This window comes from Pleurodeles waltl, chromosome 10, assembly GCF_031143425.1.
Source record: "Pleurodeles waltl isolate 20211129_DDA chromosome 10, aPleWal1.hap1.20221129, whole genome shotgun sequence".
In the NCBI taxonomy this organism is placed as follows: domain Eukaryota; kingdom Metazoa; phylum Chordata; class Amphibia; order Caudata; family Salamandridae; genus Pleurodeles; species Pleurodeles waltl.
The window spans coordinates 55,685,030-55,693,457 of record NC_090449.1 but is presented as its reverse complement, the minus strand read 5'-3'; positions in this window follow the sequence as shown (position 1 = coordinate 55,693,457).

Here is an 8,428-nt window from a genome sequence, read left to right as displayed (position 1 = left end):
TGCTACTTCGGGGGTAGGCACTCATTCGGTCGGTTGAGGGTGAATAAATGCCATCTCGGTTGAATGTCAATACTCCAGAATGGGTTTGAGGTTCTATTACTGCTACCTTAACCATGAGTTTTCTCTTACCAGTATCTGAGAATCTGGGACTTTTGAAAGAAATCTGAGTCTGTGAAATCATGTCATCCATTATTTGTTCTATTTAGTGGATATGACCTTGACGTATCTCTACGCAGATTTGTTGGACTGTGCTAGTTATTTGATATATATTTTTGTTTCACTTTCCAGTGCCTCAGTATGAGTGCATTGGTCTGATTTGGCCTTAGCTTAAGCCAACTGATAGAAATGTCGTTTCTGGTTGGCTAGGAAATATGCACCTAAGCCAGGCAGAACCCACCATTTTAGTCAGGGCAAGTAAGGTAAACCCGAGAGATAACCAGTTCTCACCCTCTGGTGGCTTGGCGCAGAGCAGGCAGGTTTATCCTTAGAAGCAAGGTGGCAAGTGTTTACGCAACACACTCACACCAGCAACACAATGAATACATCACAAAAGATACTCCACACATGATTATTTAAAAATATGTGTCCATAATAAACATATATCATACGACCATAAAGACATAAATCATATGTACTGTGCATAATAAGCAATTAATGAAATTGTACTCGTCCTGACAATGTAAGCATCAAAAACAATATGCATTAATATTTAAGGGCATGAAGTGAAGCAGTTTGGTCATCCACAAACAGGAATTGCGCTATATCACCATCCCCCCCTAAATAATTTGCAGGTAGTGCCCACTGATTTAAAGAAAACACACATCACTGGAAAACATAGGTCCCTGCTCATCTACTCTTTTAGTAGCCAGGTTATGGTAGATTTTGGGTGAGCCCTGCTGAACCAAGTGTGTTCAGGAGCAGTGTGTAGGCCACAGGAGCCCCTGCATGCCTACTCATTGGTGAACAGTAATGCTGGGTTACAGGTAGAGCAGATGAGCCCCAGTGCACCGAGTATAACCTATACAGTTGTGCTACAGCACAAAGAGAAGGCTCCCTTTGTCTGCGGCAGACAATTGGCTATCAGGTCCTTCAGAGAGGTAGGACCACAAAAAGGCTGTTGTACTCAGCCATGGGGAATGGGGGCACAGACTCCACAAAGCATGTGTCTTCCACTTCCTAGACCTGAAATATGGCTGCCTGTGAATGCACGGTGCAGTGTCCTGGCCACAGTACTTTCCTCTGTGACATCGGACCCCCTCGGGTTGATACAGGGAGTGGACCTGATAGACCACTGCACCGGAGGGAAGATCAGAGGTAGCAACCTCGCTCTTGGTGCTGTGCCTCCTCCTTGGGGCAGTTGTAGCTGTTGTTGAGGGTTCCTCTGTCCACGGAAGCCGGCGCTGGTCCAAGGGAATCCTTGTTGTCTGGGCAATGCAGCTGGCAGAGGAATGATTCAGGGCTGTAGCACAAACTTGGCACAGGCAGGCTGCTGATCCATCGGGAAGCACTTGCTCCTTGGAGACAAGGAGCACCTCAGCTGTTTTGTGCCTAAAACTTCGCAAGGAGACAGCCACATTCTGATCTGGACAATGCCTCGCTGACGGACTCACTGGATCCCCCTCGACACGAGAAAAAACGTTACCCAGGCCCTCATCACCAACAGACTCGACTACGGGAACGCCCTCTACTCATTAAACTACAAACAAGCTCCTGAGACGACTCCAACGCATCCAGAACGCCTCGGCCCGACTCATCCTCGATGTCCCCCGCCGCAGCCACATCACACTCCACCTGAGAGGCCTGCACTGGCTCCCCGTCAACAAAAGGATCACCTTCAAGCTCCTGATCCAACGCACACAAAGCACTGCACAACACCGGACCCACCTACCTCAACAACCGACTCAGCTTCCACACCCCCACCCGAAGCCTCCGCTCAGCCAACCTCGCCCTCACCACAGTCCCCTGCATCCGAAAAACCACAGCCGGCGGCAGATCCTTCTCCTACCTCGCCGCCAAGACCTGGAACACTCTCCCCACCATCCTACGACAGACCCAGGACCTGCTGGTCTTCAGAAGACTCCTCAAGACCTGGCTCTTCGACCAGTAGCACCCCCCCCCAGCGCCTTGAGACCCTCGCGGGTATGTAGCACGCTTTACAAATGCAGTGATTGATTGATTGATTGATGCAGAGTCCCACAGCAGGGGTGAAGAGAGAGGATCTTTTAGCGTCCATGAGATCCTAAAACAGAGAGGGGGGCAAACACCTGGGCCCTCAGAGAACACTATTGGGGGCACAAGAGGTGCGGTAGGCAGGCAGGCCAGCACATCAGAGTCTCTCTAGCAAAGTAGAGGTCCTTCTCAAAGCCCAGCAGGCAATAGGTCAGCACAAAAGAACACGTAGTTCCAATGGTGGTCTCTCCTGGCAGCACAGCAATCGTCTGGCAATGTGCATCATGTAAGGCCTGCAGCGCTGGTTACAAGTCTCAAACAGTGTCTGGTTAGACCAGAGTCAAGGAGCAGCTGGCAGTAGGACAACAAACAGAAAAGGAATCCAATGAGTCCTTTAGGCAACCCATGCAGCTAGCAGGGCAGCAGCAGAATAGCAGTCCAGATGAGTTCTGCAAGTAGTGCAGCAGTCCTTCTGACAGGAGTTCTGTTCCTGATCTAAAAGTGCTCCGAAAACATGCGGTCAGAGTCCCTGTACTTATACTCAAAAATGTCTATGATCTAGGGTGACTTCAAAGAAAGCCTGTCAAATGTGCAATAAACCCATCATCAGTAGAGGGCAAATGAGACCTTTGTGTGAGGGCAGGACACAACCTATTGACATATAAGTGTGAACAAACTCTCCCTCTCCAAGCCCAGGAAAACTATCAGTATGCAAATGAATACAGATGTATCCCCTGTCACACCCAGCCCTTCCTGTGTTGTGGCTGTCTGGAAAGTACGCACCAAATGTAGCTGTCACTCAGCCCCAGACATGGATTGGAGTCAGGCTGTAAAACATATTGAGTTATAAGCACAGAGAAATGCTCACTTTCTAAAAGTGGCATTTCTAAAATAGGAATGTAAAATCTAACTATTACGAACTACGGCAACACTACTCCTTTCAGATCAGGAATTACCACTTTTAACTATATAAGGGAATTCCCAGTGCTAACCTATGAGAGGAACAGCCCTCACAGTATTGAAAAAAACAGAATAAGCTGTTTGTCACAACTAGGACATGCAAAACGTAAGAGTACATGTCCTACCTTTTACTTACACAGCACCCTGCCCATAGGGCTACTTAGGGCCTGCCTTAAGGGTGACTTAGGTGTAATAAAAGGGGAGTTTAGGCCTTGACAAGTAGTTTGAAATGCCAAGTCAAGGTGGCAGTAAACTGTGCACAAAGGCACTACAGTGGCAGGACTGAGACAGGTTTGAAAGGCTACGTCTGTGGGTGGTGTAATCCGTGCTGCAGGCCAACTAGCAGTATTTAATTTACAAGTCCTGGGTATACTGTATACCACTTTACACTGAACTTACAAGTATACCAAATATTCAAAACAGGTGTAAGCCAATCATACAATGTTTTAGATGAGAGAGCACATGCACTTTAGCACTGCTAATCAACAGTGGTAAAGTGCCCAAAGTCCTAAATCCATCAAAAAGAAAAATAGGAGGTGGAAGGCAAAGGATTGGGGGAACCGTGCAAAAAGGGCCAGGTCTAACACCAGCTGACCATCAGAGGTAACCTTTGACTGTTCAGACGCTGTTAAAACTTTATTAACTGACTGCTGGACCGAATTCTCCAGACCGTCCACTAATTTGTTTTTAAAATAACCCCCTTATGGGACATTATTATAGTGCTCTTGATACTCATCAAGATGAAATGGCTGCAGCTTTGCCACTGTAGTATTTAGCGATTAATAGGTTACCATCCAATCTGGATAATAGGGGGAGCTGCCCCAAGAAGACTTAATTAGGAAGTACAGGTGTGTGTAGAGAGTGCTGCCTACTCACTCCTAGGACCACGTCCTGTTTAAAAAATGATTGCAACCCTAGAATCAGTTCACAAGTGCATCATATGGGGGGCTGATTACCATCAGTTCAACCTAGTATCAATATTAAAGATCCTACTATTGCAGGCCACGGGTCACTTTAATTCCATGCCACACACGCTTGAGCATAAGCAGTCACAAACATGAACAGAGGACTGAACTTGTTGGCAAAAAATGCACGAGGCTTAGTCCAGCCCCCTTTACCACTACCCTTGAAGCTGCTGAAGGGGTCTGAAATTAATAATGAATTAAGTTGCAAATAAAGAGAATCACATAAACATTACCAGTTTAAAACCATAAAATAGGGAAAAGCACACACAATCTGAAATGCCAAGAATTGTAATATACCATGTATTCCAGCAAAGAGTAACGAAACATATAAATGGCTTCTACACCATTTAAATCACACTATTCTATGGCAGGACCGGAGGCTTCGGATTATGCTATTCTTTACTGAGAAATAGATATCAGCCAATTAAAACTTTTAATCATAAAAAATACTTTTCCCCAGTAGTCCATACTCTGTCCAATCATTCCTCTCCTCCAGGTATATATGTCCTGTGACCTCAGTCCTTCATCTTTCTTTGTTGCTTGCAGCCAGAGATAAGTAGATTCCCATATACTCTATTGCTTATTGTGTATTGTTCCTTGTGTTAGCGTTGGCTTATGCCCTTAGGGGTTTATTTATTTAAACTACTCCAATACGATTGTCAGCTGTGGAGTGGGAGTGGGGATTGAACTAGCACTTTCCACCCAGAGGACAGTATCCTCTTTCTGCTGCGACATCACTCCTGCATGCGGGACCGAGTGTTGGTGAATTCCTCTAATCGGCCCCACGTTCGCCACTGACAGTTCAAAGCACTAGTTTTTATTTACGCTAAACATTAAACATTTGGGCACTGCCCTTGAAGGATCCCCTTGATGCTCATGTAAAAGGGTTTTACGAGCCAGCACTGAATCAATCATCCTCTCTCTGTGTTTATAGTAATGGATGCGCTGAGGGACCTCTTCAGTGTGAAAGTTATTGGAGACCATCCCGCGTGCAGCGTTGACTTTCCTCATTTAATTTGCATCCCTTAGAACACACAACGGGGTGCATAAACATATTAGGGCTTTGCCCTAGTGGAATTTTTGTCTCAAATACTTTAAGTAAGTTACTTCATAAGTGATCTGCTGGGGTTACTCCCCCATCCCTCACCCCCCAAACTCCTCCATACCCTCTTATTTAGCTCGCCATGGAGCACTATACGGAAGAGGACAAATATAATTAGGATATGGCAGATGTATCTAATGAGCACCAGATGGAGGAGAGATTAGAGGAGGCCCTGGGGAACCATGTACAGGTCTCTGTTAAGCAGGATCTTATTAAAGTCCTAAAGCCATTAACACAACCTTTTATGAGGTTTGAACATTGTGAATTGATGGGGAGATCCCCCTCCGAGACTTTGACCAGAGAAGGCCAAACATCTGATGTGGGCATTGCCCAGAGAGCCTCAGTGGGGCCTGTCTTCTCAGCTGAAATCATTGCACATATTGCAGCATCGGTCCTTAAAGACCACAAATATGGACCCTTTGTTTCCCTAGACTCCTCTTGGACCTTCTCAGTCCCTTCTGTGCATGCCACGGAAGCATTCCATTCCACCTCCTCTCAATCTTCTGACTCTGATCAGGTGCATGACGAGCCCAACAAACCAACCAAGCGCAAATATAAAACCCACCATCTGACTGAAGAAACCCAAGTTCAGAAAAATCTATTTTTTGAGCACGAGAACATTATACACCCACGCTCCATGGAGTGGGTGCCATGTATGGAGGTGGCACACTATGAGCAAGACAGGTTGAGAAAGAGCTTTTACCGAGATGTACACAAAACCCTGTGTTCAGAACATCCCCACCCCTCTCTACTAGGCAAAGTGGCAGAGACTCTAGAATTATACCCCAAAATGGCCACCTTTCTTAAGACATTTGCTAAGGACCCAAAAAGGGCCTAGATTGAGCGCGGAGAGAATTTCAAGACAAACTCCTCGACATCTTGGGTTCCTATTACAGAGATCCTAGAACTAGCTGTACAAGCGAAAGACTCAAACTCTCGATTGGACCCTGAGGAGATCTTAGAATGGGCACAGAGGGCCATATTTCTTTTAGGCAATTGTGCTATGTCCACTTAGCATCAGAAGTTTTTCCTGATGCATATCAACTGAAAGCTGGCGGAACTGGCCCCAACCGAGGCAGGTAGCCTGACAAACTGACTTTTATTTGGGGACAAGTTTGTTAAAAATCTGGGAAAGAACATGGCCACCTTCTAAGCTTTAGACAAGTCCCAGATGATTTTGCTGGTGAGGCCAATGGTACGAATTCACCGTACTTCCCTTTGGTCTTTCTTTGGCCCCTTGGTGCTTCATCAAACTATGCGGCTGGTGGTGCAGTTTCTCAGGGAAAGAGGCGTGTGCCTCATTATCTATCTCAATAATATGCTGAACATGGCTCGACGTGGGGAGTCAGTACTGTTATATCTGTCCCAGACTTTCCAGGGTCGGCAAGATCTCGGACATCTGATAAATTTAAGCAAGTTGATCCTGAACTCATCTCATTCCATAGAATTCTTAGGCTTCCAAGTAGACTTGAACAGAGCTCAGCTGAAGTTGCCTCTAATGAAACGGAACTCGATCAAGAAAGAGTTGGGGAGAGCCCTTGCCTCTCTAACTATATCATTGAAGACACTTGCATGTCTGATGGGGCTTTTAGCCTCCTCTATCCAGGCAATATTTCTACGTCCCCTGCATTATCAAGCCCTTCAACGTTTGAGGATCCTACATCTTCACAAAGGTCTGTCTTAATCAGAACAGGTACTATTGTGAGACAACGCTAGGTCGGAGATAATATGGTGGCTGGATCATATGGATGCATAGAATGACAAGACCATTTTCGTGTCTTCTCCAGAGATAGTGATAGAATCGGATGCCAGCCGATGGGGCTGGAAGGGGCTCAGTGGGGATCAGTAGAGACAGGGAGCCACTGGTCCCCAGAAGAACTGAGTCTCTCAATATCAATTGTCTGGAGCTAGCACTGGGGGCTTTTGAGGTTCCTTCTCTCTCCCCTCAAGGTGAGCTGTTGCATCCTGTTATGCATGGACAACATATTGGCAGTCTAATACATAAATTGCCTAGGAGGAACCAGGTTGCGAGTCCTGGTGGAGATTGCCAAGGAGTTTTGGCATTTTTGTCTCCAACATCACATATCTGTGATGGTGGAATCCATTCCGGGACGTTCTAATATATTGGCAGACTCGAACTCTTGTTTCTCGAGTGATGGTAGTGATTGGAAACTTAATCCATCAGTGTTTCACAGTCTGGGGAGATTGTAGGTCAATTATTTGATAGATCTTTTTGCGTCACAACTGAATGCTCAACTTCTACTGTTTTACAGTTGGAGGCCAGATCCCCTGGCAGTGGGGTCAGATGCTTTCCTTCAAAAGTGGACCATAATTCAGAGAGTAATCTCTTGAGTGAGTAGACAGGTAGTGGAGATTATTTTGGGAATCCCTCTCTGGTTTCCAGTAGCAATGTCACTGTTGTGTGCTCCTCTGATTCCAATCCCATCCTCACCATCCCTGCTCTTGGATCCGTCGGGTCTAACTCATCCATTGATAATAGCGGGACACTTGTCATTCATGACCTGGAGACTTTCCGGTGACATTGGCAAGTGCAGGGAGTTTCGGAGGGTGCAATGTTTTTCTTATCTCAACCTGGACTCCCGCCACACATGAATGCTACGTGGCTTCTAGGAGGCGATGGGTGGGTTGGTGTAGAAAGTGATGTGTTGAGCCCATTGGGTGAAGCATTAGTGTGATTGTCCATTTTCTTTCCGATTTGGCACCCCAAGATTTGGCATACAACACCATTAATCATTTCAGAACAGCTGTTTCACCAGGTCACTCTCAGCCGAAGGGCAAGCCCGTGTGCGGATTTTTAAACTCCTATGGGGCATGAGAATGGTAAGACTCAACCCAAATACTCTACTTTGTGGGATGTGGATGTCGTGTTACACTTTTTGAGAGCCTGTGCTGTAACAATGATCTTTCACAGATACAATTGTTGGCAAAACTCACTCTTCTCCTTTTTCTGATATCATGTTGATGCGTTTGTGATGTACATGCTCTGGATTTAACAGGTAGAGTAGTTACTCCTTGAGGAGTTTCTTTCACAATTTCTAGATGTAGAAAGACTGCATCTTTCTACATTGCATATCCAGCCTTTACCCATAATCACAAATTATGTGTTGCAAAATGTTTAAAGGCTTATGGGGATTGTACTTGTGAGATTTGTAGAGATGCCTAGGGACAGTTGCTCATTTCACTGCAGAGTCCCTTTGGACCTGTGTCTGCG